Raw genomic sequence first — 13,623 nt, forward strand, 5'->3', positions numbered from 1 at the left:
GACAAAGTTTCGGAATCCGCGCGGCCCAGGCAGCGTTGTGCGCACGGAGGAAAGTTGAAGCCGCTTCTCGAAGCGGGGAAAGCTGCGGCGGGGAGGGCCCCCCCCTTCCCTCTCGCCATCCCACGAGGGCGGCCCCGTTTCGGCCGCCGCCGCCTCGCTGTCGGTACCCCGTCCCATTTCCTCCTTGTGGCCTACCCGCCTCCCGCCGCCTCCGCCGGCGCAGCCCGTACCCGCCCGGGGGTCCTGGAGGAGTGGGTTGAGGCTAGAGGCTCAGCTACAGGGGTCGCCACACGTCCACCCCCTCCCTCCGGGGAAACGTGTCCTTCTGGGCTTCCGGGCGCTCCCTGACCCCCGCGCCCGCTTGACTTGGGAGACTTTGCTTTTGTCAATAGCGTCCAAGCCCGCTTGTGAAACCAAACTTTACTGCGCCGTGACCTCTCGGAGTGCGCGACTAGGGAAGTGCCGGCGCTTCTGAGCATCCGCGTTTACCCCATGCCCTGAATTTCAAACTCTTCTCCCACCGCCGATTTTTAAACCAATTTCCTGGACTGACAACAAAAGGGCCGGGAGATCTAAACTTAGTTGCACCAGTCGCCCCTCCTCAGATACTAGGAATTTTGAACCGTTGAAGTCAAATCTTAGAGATGGCTGGCCGTCTTGCTCCCCATTTTGGAAAATTGTTCAAAAGTAAGCGCCTGATTTAGAGTAGTTGATTAAAACATTGAGACTCGAATGCGGAATTTTAAAATATCCTCAAAGTATTTCTGTACAGCATTACATAAAGTGTCTACGAGGTGAGCGTTTTTCATTCATTTTGGATTGCATTTTAACATTTTTGTCATACTACTAGTGAACTAAGATTTTTAGGCAAAACTGACCAAAAAGTTTTTAATGTAATGCTTTGGCTAGTAGATACTGTTCTAAAATTTTCCCAATTTGGGAAATTCACTGAATATTGGAAAGAGCATGTTTAATAGATGCATTTCTTTTATTTTAAAAGAGAAGCTAATTCATACATATGACCACTTATCTCAGTAGCAAGGTATTGAAGTACATTCTTAAATAACTGGTGGTTTTTGTGTTTTATTGGTATTAAAATTTTGATATGTAATCAAGTCTTTTTCCAGACTGTTGCTTTCTCTTTCCTGTTTCTTTGGCAGTTGGTTTAATCATTTCACTTTTTTTGCTCTTGGCTAAGAGCTTCAGTAAAAAGTTTGTGGGACTTTTGTTTTTGTTGTTTAATTTACTGGGCAGAAGAGATGAAACTGTCTTTGGATTTCTTTTGTCTTATACTATCCTATCAAAGATAATCTGAATTTACTTTGTATTTTGTTTATACATTATGAAGGTTTTTTTTTAATTAGCAATTCTTATTGTAACTGCATTTTTTCGCTGTATTATTTTTTGGTGCTTGCAAGTATAGTAATAATCATTCCATTTTAGATTCAGATAGTGACCTTTTTGCCTAAGAATTTGAGTACATCTTAAGTGTTTGGCTGGGTAAGATTTGGATGTCTGCTTACTCTTAAGTGTATTCATGCTGTAAAGACACTCTTCACTATGTTAAGGGGGAAAAGAACTGTGGAAGAAAATGGAAAATTGTTCCTAAATATGCTGCCTGAAACATATGTCATGGAGAAATTTTTAAGGGAAATTTTTTTGTATGCCTTTAGGCAGTGGTAATGGGGTCCTTGGGTTAAGATGGAAACTTTTCAGAGATCATTCAGCTTCCCCATAATTCTTTGGGCACTAACCAGTACTTTAAGCAATTTTCTTTAAAAGCTGTGCTGTTAATCAGAGATAGGATGAATCAGTGCTGTTACATGATGTTGATTCATCAGTAGCATCTTTTAGTAATAAGAGAGTGCAGAATTATCCTACTCATCTACCTAATACTGAACTTTTTTTTAGTTTCATCAGTGAGAAATAGTTGTAAAACCTTACTAAGGAGAGTGGCAGGCATAAAAGTAATAAAGAGTCAGCCCTAGAATAATTTTCATTGTAACTTCCTTTTAGTAAGCTCTGTCATCACTTACCCTTGTCTTTTAGTGATGTAAATTGGATCTTACCTTGCCCAGTGAAATAATCTTTTTTTAAAAAATTAATTTATTTTATTTTTGGTTGCGTTGGCTTTTCATTGCTGCTCACAGGCTTTCTCTAGTTGTGGCGAGCAGGAGCTACTCTTAATTGCGGTTGTGTGGGCTTCTCAATGCGGTGGCTTCTCTTGTTGCGGGGCACAGGCTCTAGGCGCGCGGGCTTCAGTAGTTGTGGCACGCGGGCTCAGTAGTTGTGGCTTGCGGGCTCTAGAGCGCAGGCGCAGTAGTTGTGGCCCACGGGCTTGGTTGCTCCGCGGCATGTGGGATCTTCCCAGACCAGGGCTCAAGCCCACATCCCCTGCATTGGCAGGTGGATTCTTAACCACTGCGCCACCAGGGAAGCCCCAGTGAAATAATCTTAATTGTATCCTCTGTCCTGAAGAGTAAGTTAATAGCTTTGTATCTTATCTTGCATCCGAGTGCTAACTTTTAGTAGCACTGACTAGAGCCTAGAGTTAAAATACCCTTTATCATTTTATTACTGTTCCCAAGACTCATCTTTGCATTGTTGTGGTCCTCGCTTTTCTTATTTAAAGCCGTGGCTTTGTAATTCCTAGTACTTAAGCACATAAAAGTTCAATATAAAATGTAAAAACAGCATTGTCATATCTCACAAAATAATGTCCTAAAAGGTTTCACCATGACCTTTCTTCACCTAGAATCTTTAACACTCAACAGCCAGAGTGATCCTGATAAAATATATCAGATCATGTCACTTCTCTTCTCAAATGGCTTCCCTTCTCAGTAGTAGTAAAATCCATAATCCTTATTATGGTCTCCCAGGCTCTGAGCCTTTTGAGTCTCTTCATCCTCTCTGACTTCATTACTTCACTCTTTCTGTAGCCACACTTCTACTCTACTACTGAGGTGTTCTTTGACTACTCCATAAAACACAGGCCCTCCTCCCACATTTCTTAGCCCTTTTTAAGCCAGATTTTTCTCCATAGCACTTAACACTTTCCAAGATACTGTAGAATTTACTAACTTAAGTTTATTATATTTTTTTCTTTACTCAAATGCAAGTTCTATGAGAATGGGGTTTGTCAGTTTGGGTCACTGTTTTGTCCCCAAACACTGAACAATGTCTGACGCACAGTAGATACTTAACAAATACATAATGAATTAACATGCTTTCAGCTAGAAAACATTAAAAATAGTAATTGTGGTTTGAAACTTGAGACTGTTCAAGTCTCATTCTTTTGCATAAACTGCTAATATAACTTGGAAAAAAGAGATGCTAAAATGGAATCACAGTGGCCTCTAACATTTAAAAAAAAAAAAAAAAAGTTTGTTGGAGGAATGTGAGCTCCCAGAGAATGCTGTGAAGGTCAGAGAGGAGGTGAGTGTGGTATTACAGAAACCAAAGGAAGAGAGTATTTCAAGGGGAGAGTAGTCAGTAGTCAAGTGATGATGAGAGTTGAATAAGGTGAGAGCTGAAAGATTTTTCTTCGGGGAATCCCCTGCCGGTCCAGTGGTTAGCCCTCCATGCTCTCACTGCTGAGGGCCCGGGTTCGATCCCTGGTCCGGGAGCTAAAGTCCCACAAGCTGCGTGGCGCGGCCAAAAAAAAAAAAAAAAGATTTTTGTTTACATTTAACAACATGGAGCTCATTGGGTTTTTGAACAAGCAGGATAGTAAGCTTATTTTTAAACCGATGCTCCAGTAATTGCGTGACTAGATCTAAGAGTACTGGGATCAAAGATTAAGAAATTATCTACTCACATTACAGAAGAGACCTAACGTTTATCAGATATTTACTGTGTGCCAAACACTCTGTTCTAGACATTTTGGATGAATTTTCATTTGATCTTTTCAGCCCCCTTGCAGTATTGGTTGTATTTAATCCATTTTACAGAAAGGAGTCTGAGGCTCTGGAGAAGTTAAGAAGTCAGATGACTTGCTAAGTGTCAGAGCACTTGCTAAGAATTTATACCCAAGTCCATCTGACTCTTTGGCCTTTAGTTAGTCGTTACGTCAGTTGACCTCCCAAACTCTGCATCAGTGTTGTCTAGTAGTAGAACTTGCTGTGATGATGGAAGTGTTCTGTATCTCTGCTGCCCAGTATAGTAGCTGATAGTAACTGTAGTAGATAGTGGCTGTTGAACACTTGAAATGTAGCCAGTGCAGTCAGGGAACAGAATAGTGGTACTGTGTTGGACAGTGCAGATATAGATCAAAAGAATCCCATGAATAATAAAGCAGAGTCTTTTCTTATTAGAGATGGAAACACATATTCCTCATTTGAAAGGAGTACTGTTTTGCTTATATTCTAGTTTTAGATGCTGTAAATGAATATTTATAAATAATCTTCTTTTCCTTTTTTTTTATAAACAATCTAAAACTTTCAGAAAAGTTCCAAGTGCAATGCAAAGAACTTTTCCCCCAAAGCTATTTGAGAGTAAGTTGCAGATGCAGTCTTATCACCCCAAACAAAGACAAGGACTTTCTTTCTGTTACATAAACAATATTAAAATTAGGAAATTAACCTTGTTGTATTACTACCATATAACTCTCAAACCTCATCCAAGTTTTGCCAGTTTTCACAGTAATTTCCTCTATAACAAAATGATCCAGTTCAGAATTTTGTGTTATATTCATTTAATTGTAATGTCCTTCAACCTAGAACAATTCCTTAGCCTTTTATTGATTTTCATGACCTTGACACTTGGAAAGATTACAGGTCAGTTTTGTTGTAAAATTTCTCTCGATTTGGATTTGCCTGATACTTCTTCATGATTGGATTCAGATTGTGCATTTTTTGGTAGGAGTATCACAGTGATGATACTGTTTTCTCATGGCATCCTATCAGATGGCATAATAACAGTTTCTGTTTGTTCCCTTACTGATGATGTGCACTTTGATCACTTAATTAAGGCGAAGTCTCCCAAGCTTCTTCACTGGCAAGTTTTTTTCCTGTCTTAGTAATTAATAAGTACTTTGTGGGGAAGTATTTTGAGACTATATTAAGCCCATTCCTTATCAAACTTGCTATTTGTTCATTCTCAAATTGTCCCAGCTTTGGCCAGGGACCAAAAGCCCCTTCAAGCTAGTTTCTGTGTTCTTTTGACTTGCTTTGAGCACTTCCTTACTTTTTGACACAAGAAAATGTTCCAGGCTCACCTTAAACTTTCCTTGCCACAGCCCTGGAATCAACCATTTCTCCAAGGAGTGGTTTCTTTTAGTGGAGAAAGGAATTTAGAAACCAAGATTTGAGAGCTGTTTTTATGTCTCCATCTATATGTAAAAAACCATGATTTGGTACCAGTTTCTCCAATTTCAATACACAGTGTTTGCTTTAGTTTTCTCCTTCTCAAAATTTGTAACTCTTTTCTCTTAAAAGGAATAGCCTAGCTCACATTATCATCCTTAGTGTATTTACTTACATGATCAATCCCTGGTATGTAAACAGTTTCCCATTGCCACTGCTGCTTTCTCCCCCGTCTTGCATAACATTTTCACTCTACTTTGGCTCTGACACCTTGTGCCAGGATGCATTCCTCATTCCAGGCTTCTCTTATACCTCATGCAGAGCATCTTGCCATTCTGCTTGAGTTCTAGTACCTCACTCTGGGTTCTTTCACCATCCCTCATGAGGGCACCTTGGTCACAGAGTTGGGTTCCAACACATCCAGGAAGAATAGCAGCATACAGACATGTTCTTTTAAGGATTATAGTTACTTGTTTTTACAAAAGATTATTATACCAAAAGTTGTAGTGAAAATTAATGACCAGATATGTTCTCAACTTTTAATTTAACCCCCCTTGAGATTCTCACATCTCTTAGTGATAAGACTGATCTTCCTCCTTATTTTTCCTTTTACCTTAGAGTTCTCAGACATACTTTTTTTTTTTTTTTTTTTTTTGCGGCCATGGCTCACGGGCCCAGCTGCTCCGTGGCATGTGGGATCTTCCCGGACCGGGGCACGAACCCGCGTCCCCTGCATCGGCAGGCGGACTCTCAACCACTGCGCCACCAGGGAAGCCCTAGTTGTACTTTTGAGAGAGTCTTCTTAATGTAATTTTAGTAGTAAGGTAAAAATTAGTTGAGTTCTTTTGTATATAGGTTTTGGAGTCAATCAGACCTGGCTTTGAATGCTGATTGTCCCATATAGTACTGATTTTCACCTTTCCTAGGTGACTTAATCAATGTCCCAGTTTCCTCACCTATTTTAATTTTAAGTAACATTTACCTGAGTCCAGTGGTAATAGCAGCTAACTCCATCTCTATCTTTCATTGCCTTAAGTTAGCTCTATTTAGTGAGTGATTTTCAAGCCTTTTTAGCAGTGTTCTAGTATTGAATCTTGGTGGTGTTTTAATTTTTAGAATGTACTGTGGTATGTGTTTTGAGGGTTAAATGTGCAAAGGTGTGCCAGAGTATTCAGTTCATTTCCTGATATAAAGTAGGCATTCTCTCTACCTTTAGTTCTGTGCTCCAGGTTTGTTGATAGCTATGTGTCTGTTAGGTCTGGGGATGAAACATGGCCTTTGCTGTTGGGGAGCTTAGTCCTAATCAGGCCTTCTTTATTGCTCCCCAGTGTTGTTTGTATATTTTCCTAACTAGTTTTCCATAGCTTCCTCGCTTTCCCCCCTTTCTGCTGCTGGCTTATTTTCAAAACTCCCAATTTAAACATCTTAGAAATTACTCTCAAAATAGATAAGTGAGAGAGAGGTGGACTTTTCCTTAGTGATTCTCTACTTTTTACAAAACACAGTTTAAGCCCTACCTTGGACTTAAACTTTAAGTCCCTTTACATTCTGGCCCATAATTATGTCTTTGCCCTTATCTTCTATTAGTGTCCTAAATGAATTCTTTCTGACTAAATTAGTCCTGTAAAGTGACCTGTACCTCACATTTGGCACTTAGCATATGCTATTTTGTTGTACATCTTTTGTATCCTATCTTTGCACTTCCACTTTTTGAAAGGACATAGTATCTTAATCTGTCTTTGTAGTCCAATGCCAGGCCCAATACCCCAACCATAGTAGTAGTTCAGCAGCTTAAAGTAAACAAAAACAAATATAAACAGCAAAAAGAGCAGCCACAGCAACATTGCTTTGAATATTCTCTGGGATCAGTGAAACAGCTTACAAATGATACATGATTTGTTAACACAAATATTTTGTATGCCTGGATGGCCTGTCAAGAAAATTGTTTCTTTAAACTACTGTTCTAACTGGGAATAAAATATTAATAACTTAAAATTTTGTAAGCTATCATTCACCTGAAAATCTTATCATAGAAAAGGCTTCTTCAGGGGCTTCCCTGGTGGTGCAGTGGTTAAGAATCTGCCTGCCAATGCAGGGGACACGGATTTGAGCCCTGGTCTGGGAAGATCCCACATGCCGCGGAGCACCTAAGCCCATGCACCACGACTCCTGAGCCTGTGCTCTAGAGCCCTCGAGCCACAACTACTGAAGCCCGCACGCCTAGAGCCTGTGCTCCGCAAGAGAAGCCACCGCAGTGAGAAGCCCGCACGCTGCAATGAAGAGTAGCCCCCGCTCACCACAACTAGAGAAAGCCCGCATGCAGCAACAAAGACCCAATGCAGCCAAAAATAAATAAATGAATTAATTTATTAGGGGGGAAAAAAGGCTACAGATAGGACAGATTTAATGATTTAGGCCATATTTCTTTAGGAGCTGTTGTACATGTCCAGTTACTTGGACATAAACATGAGTAATATGAGGAAGATGCATGAAACAAAATATCTTTATTGTTTCAAAACTGCTACAGAATTAGATAAAACTGAAACAGAACATGAAGTAGAAACAAATTCAATCAAGCCCTTAAAAGAAGTTTATAGTATGTTTCATATTAATATAGCCATTCCAACTTTCTGTGATTATTGCTTGCATGATGTAATTTTTTCCCATGCTTTTATTTCCGTACTTTTATTTACTATGTCCTTATGTTTAAAGTGAGTGTCGTCGCCCCCCCCCCCCCCCCCCCGCCCGCCGCCATGATATCACGATTCCCTCCTGGCTGCTCCTAAAGGCAGCCATGGAGCTCAATAAAATTTACTTTCCTGGAAAAAGAAAATAAAGTGAATTTCTTGCAGACAACATGTCAGTTTTTTTAACAATCCAATCTATCTCTTAATTGATATATTTAGATTATTTGCATTTAATGTAATTATTGATATGGTATGCTCCTTTGTTCCCCATTTACTGCCTTTTTTTTCATTCTCATCCTAGGGCTTTATTTTATTTTATTTTTTTAACATATACATATATCTATTCTTTTTCAGAGTCTTTTCCCATATAGGTTATTTAGAGAGTATTGAGTAGAGTTCCTTGTGCTATACAGTAGGCCTTTGTTGATTATCTGTTTTATATACAGTAGTATGTATATGTTAACCCCAACTTCCTAATTTATCCTTTCCCCACCCCCAACCTTTCCCCACCCCCAACCTTTCCCCTTTGGTAACCGTAAGTTTGTTTTCTGAGTCTGTGAGTCTGTTTCTGCTTTGTAAATGAGTTCATTTGTATCATTTTTTAAGATTCCACGTATAAGTGATATCATACATGTGTTTCTCTGTCTGACTTACTTCACTTAGTATGATAATCTCTAGGTCCATCCATGTTGCTGCAAATGGCATTATTTCATTCTTTTTTAATGGCTGAGTAATATTCCATTGTATACATGTACCACATCTTCTTTATCCATTCCTCTGTCAATGGACATTAGGTGCTTCTATGTTTTGGCTATTGTAAATAGTGCTGCAGTGAACATTGGGGTCTATGTATCTTTTTGAATTATGGTTTTCTCTGGATATATGCCCAGGGGTGTGATTGCTGGATTATATGGCAGCTCTCTTTTTAGTTTCTTAAGGAATCTTATACTGTTCTCCATAGTGGCTATACCAATTTACATTCCTACCAACAGTGTAGGAGGGTTCCCTTTTCTCCACATCCTCTCCTGTTTGTAGACTTTTTGATGATGGGCATTCTGACCAGTGTGAGGTCATTGTAGTTTTAATTTGCATTTTTCTAATGCTTAGCGATGTTGAGCATCTTTTCATGTGCCAGTTGGCCATCTGTATGTCTTTGGAGAAATGTCTGTTTAGATCTTCTGCCCATTTTTTGATTGGGTTGTTTTCTTTTTTTTTTTTTTTTTTTAGCTAATTGGGCCTCTCACTGTTATGGCCTCTCCCGTTGCGGAGCACAGGCTCCGGACGCGCAGGCCCAGCGGCCATGGCTCACGGGCCCAGCCGCTCCATGGCATGTGGGATCTTCCCTTACCGGGGTACGAACCCACGTCCCCTGCATCGGCAGGCGGGCTCTCAACCACTGCGCCACCAGGAAAGCCCAGATTGGGTTGTTTTCTTGATATTGAGTTGCAAGAGCTGTTTCTATATTTTGTAGATTAATCCCTTGCTTGTTGCATCTTTTGAAAATATTTTCTCCCATTCTGTGTGTTGTCTTTTTGTTTTGTTTATGGTTTCCTTTGCTGTGCAAAAGCTTTTAAGTTTAATTGGGTCCCATTTGTTTATTTTTGTTTTTATGTTTGTTACTCTAAAAGGTGGATCCAAGTAAGTCAGTCTTTTTAACAATCCAAGCTGACAATCTCTTAATTGGTATATTTAGATTATTTACATTTAATGTAATTATTGATATGATGTGTTCCTTTGTTCCCCATTCACTGCCTTTTTTGGACTAGGTGAATATATTTTAGTATTCTACTTTAAATTTATCTTTGACCCTTTTTTTGGGCTGCATCTCTTTGCATTATTTTTTAGTGGTTGCTTGAGATCTTCTCATGACAACTTGAAATGTGCCTAGTTTGAATTGAAGTGTGCAGTAAATATAAAATACACACTAGATTTAAAAGAATTACTACCACAAAAATAATATAAAATGTCTCATTTAATACGTTTTTATTGATTATATGTTGCAGTATTAATATTTGGACATAATAGGGTTAGTAAAATTTACTAAATTGATTTTATCTGTTTTAACTTTTGAAATATGGCTACTAGAAAATTTTAAATTACATATGCAGCTCACATTATATTTCTGTTGCACAATACTGCTCTAGGGATCATAATATATATGCCAGAGGATTTACTTAGAATTCATATTTACCGGGTGAAGTAAATGTAGAAGCCCTGTAATTCCCCAGTGACATTTATCTTATGTTGTTATGTGTATTACACGTATACATGCAATGAAAACCCCATTAGACAATTATGCAATTTTTGTTTTCAATGATCATATACTTTTTAAAAGGACTTTAGAGGAGAAAAAGTAGTTTCTTAAATGTTCCTAAATAGTTACTATTTTGTTGTTGTTCTTTGTAAATGAAACTTCAGTTTTCTCTCGTGTCGTTTCTCTTAAGCCTGAAGCACTTCCTTTAGCCTCTCTTTTAAAGTAGCCCTGCCGATGATAAATTTTCTTAGTTTTTTTCACTGAAATATCTTTTCCATTTTTGTTTCATTTTTCTTTTGAGTTAGTCTTATTTGATGTACACAAAACTCTGTCAGTTTTTTAAATTTGTGCCTTTCACCAAGTTAGGGAGGTTTTTTGGACATTATTTCTTCAAATATTTTTTCCTGTTCCAATCTCTTTCTCCTTTTTCTGGACATGATTAGAACTTTGGATGTTGTCCATAGGACCCTGAGACTCTTCATTTTCTTTCAGTCTTTTATATCTGTGTTCTTCAAGTTAGATCACTTCTATTGTATCTTCACATTCACTGACTCATTTCTTTGCATTTCCATCCTGTTATTGAGATATTATTTCAGACATTGTATTTTTCACTTCTGAAATTCCCCCCTTTTTTTTTTTAATATAGTTACTATTTATCTGCTGAGAACTTCTGTCTTCCTATTCATTTCTAAAGTGTTACTTTTTTCCCCATGGAGCATAACTTATTTATATATTTAGTTTAAAATCATGCCTGACAAATGTGTTGAGTAAATATTATCTAAGGTTATTATACATATTAATAAATCATTCATTCAAAGCTGTTTATTGGGCCCTCATTTGAAGGCATGGTGCTGGATCCTGGGTTATATAGTGAAAAAGGCAGATAACAGCTTAACAATTTTGTAGTCATTTGAGTCATTAAGGGTGTTACTGCTTCTCATTGTTTGAATATTTTTAATATTTAGTGACTTGGATTAATATTTGTTTTATTTTCTGGCAAAAGGCTAGTGAGTTCCAGTCTTACTACTTACCACTGGCTTTGCGACCTTGGACAAGCTACTTAATTTCACTGTATGTAAAATGGAGATAGCTTCTTCAAAAAATACTCTAACAGTTAAATGAGATAACTTATGATATATCAGAAAGTAATGGCTAGACCAGGACCAGATGGCTTCACAGGCGAATTCTATCAAAAATTTAGAGAAGAGCTAACACTTTTCCTTCTCAAACTCTTTCAAAATACAGCAGAGGGAGGAACACTCCCAAACTCATTCTACAAGGCCACCATCACCTTGGTACCAAAACCAGACAAAGATGTCACAAAAAAAAACCTACAGGCCAATGTCACTAATGAACATAGAGGCAAAAATCCTCAATAAAATACTAACAAACAGAATCCAACAGTACATTAAAAGGATCATACACCATGATCAAGTGGGGTTTAGCCCAGGAATGCAAGGATTCTTCAGTATATGCAAATCATTCAGTGTGATATACCATTTTAACAAATTGAAGGATAAAAACCATATGATAATCTCAGTAGATGCAGAAAAAGTTTTTGACAAAATTCAACACCCTTTTATGAAAAAAACCCTCCAAAAAGTAGGCATAGAGGGAACCTACCTCAACATAATAAAGGCTATATATGACAAACCCACAGCCAACATCTTTCTCAATGGTGAAAAACTGAAACCATTTCCTCTAAGATCAGGAACAAGACAAGGTTGCCCACTGTTACTGCTATTATTCAACATAGTTTTGGAAGTTTTAGCCACAGCAATCAGAGAAAAAGAAATAAAAGGAATCCATATTGGAAAAGAAGAAGTAAAACTTGTCAACTGTTTGCAGATGATATGATGCTATACATAGAGAATCCTAAAGATGCTACCAGAAAACTACTAGAGCTAATCAATGAATTTGGTAAATTAGCAATATACAAAATTAATGCATAGAAATCTCTTGCATTCCTATACACTAACGATGAAAAATCTGAAAGAAAAATTAAGGAAACACTCCTATTTACCGTTGGAACAAAAAGTATCACATACCTAGGAATAAACCTACCTAAGGAGACAAAAGACCTATAATGCAGAAAACTAAGATACTGATGAAAGAAATTAAAGGTGATACAAACAGATGGAGAGATATACCATGTTCTGGGATTGGAAGAATCAACATTGTGAAAATGACTACTACCTAAAGCAATCTACAGATTCAGTGCAATCCCTATCAAATTGCCAATGGCATTTTTCACAGAAATAGAACAAAACATTTCACAATTTGTATGGAAACACTAAAGATCCTGAATAGCCAATGCAGTCTTTTTTTTTTTTTTTTTTTGCGGTATGTGGGCCTCTCACTGTTGTGGCCTCTCCCGTTGCGGAGCACAGGCTCCGGACGCGCAGGCTCAATGGCCATGGCTCACGGGCCCAGCCGCTCCGCGCGGCATGTGGGATCTTCCCAGACCGGGGCATGAACCCGTGTCCCCTGCATCGGCAGGCGGACTCTCAACCACTGCACCACCAGGGAAGCCCCATCCAATGCAGTCTTAAGAAAGAAAAACAGCTGGATGAATCAGGCTCCCTGACTTCAGACTATACTACAAAGCTACAGTAATCAAGACAGTATGGTACTGGCACAAAAATAGAAATATAGATCAGTGGAACAGGATAGAAAGTCCAGTGATATATCCATGTACATATGGTCACCTTATCTTTGATAAAGGAGGCAAGAATATACAATGGAGAAAAGACAGTCTCTTCAATAAGTGGTGCTGGGAAAACTGGACAGCTACATGTAAAAGAATGAAATTAGAACACTCCCTAACACCATACACAAAAATAAACTCAAAATGGATTAAAAACCTAAATGTAAGGCCAGACACTGTAAAACTCTTAGAGGAAAACATAGGCAGAACACTCCATGACATAAATCACAGCAAGATCCTTTTTGACCCACCTCCTTGAGTAAGGGAAATAAAAACAAAAATAAGCAAGTGGGACCTAATGAAACTTAAAAACTTTTGCACAGCATAGGAAACCACGAACTATGAAAAGACAGCCCTCAGAATGGGAGAAGATATTTGCAAATGAAGCAACTGACAAAGGATTAATCTCCAAAATATACGAAGCAGCTCATGCAGCTCAATATCAAAAAAACAAACAACCCAATCCAAAAATGGGCAGAAGACCTAAATAGACATTTCTCCAAAGAAGGTATACAGATTGCCAACAAACACATGAAAGGATGCTCAACATCACTAATCATTAGAGAAATGCAAATCAAAACTACAATGAGGTATCACCTGACACGGGTCAGAATGCCAATCATCAAAAAATCTACAAACAATAAATGCTGGAGAAGGTGTGGAGAAAGGGAA

The 13,623-nt window shown here is 38.4% G+C and overlaps 1 protein-coding gene across 6 annotated transcripts in view; it reads left to right on the forward strand.

Moving 5' to 3' along the window:
- Positions 1-13,623, forward strand: part of SCAF11 (SR-related CTD associated factor 11) — a 75,044-nt gene that overhangs the window by 365 nt on the left and 61,056 nt on the right. The window lies entirely within an intron of this gene.

The sequence above is a fragment of the Mesoplodon bidens genome (assembly GCF_964165515.1).
Source record: "Mesoplodon bidens genome assembly, chromosome: 11".
Classification (NCBI taxonomy): domain Eukaryota; kingdom Metazoa; phylum Chordata; class Mammalia; order Artiodactyla; family Ziphiidae; genus Mesoplodon; species Mesoplodon bidens.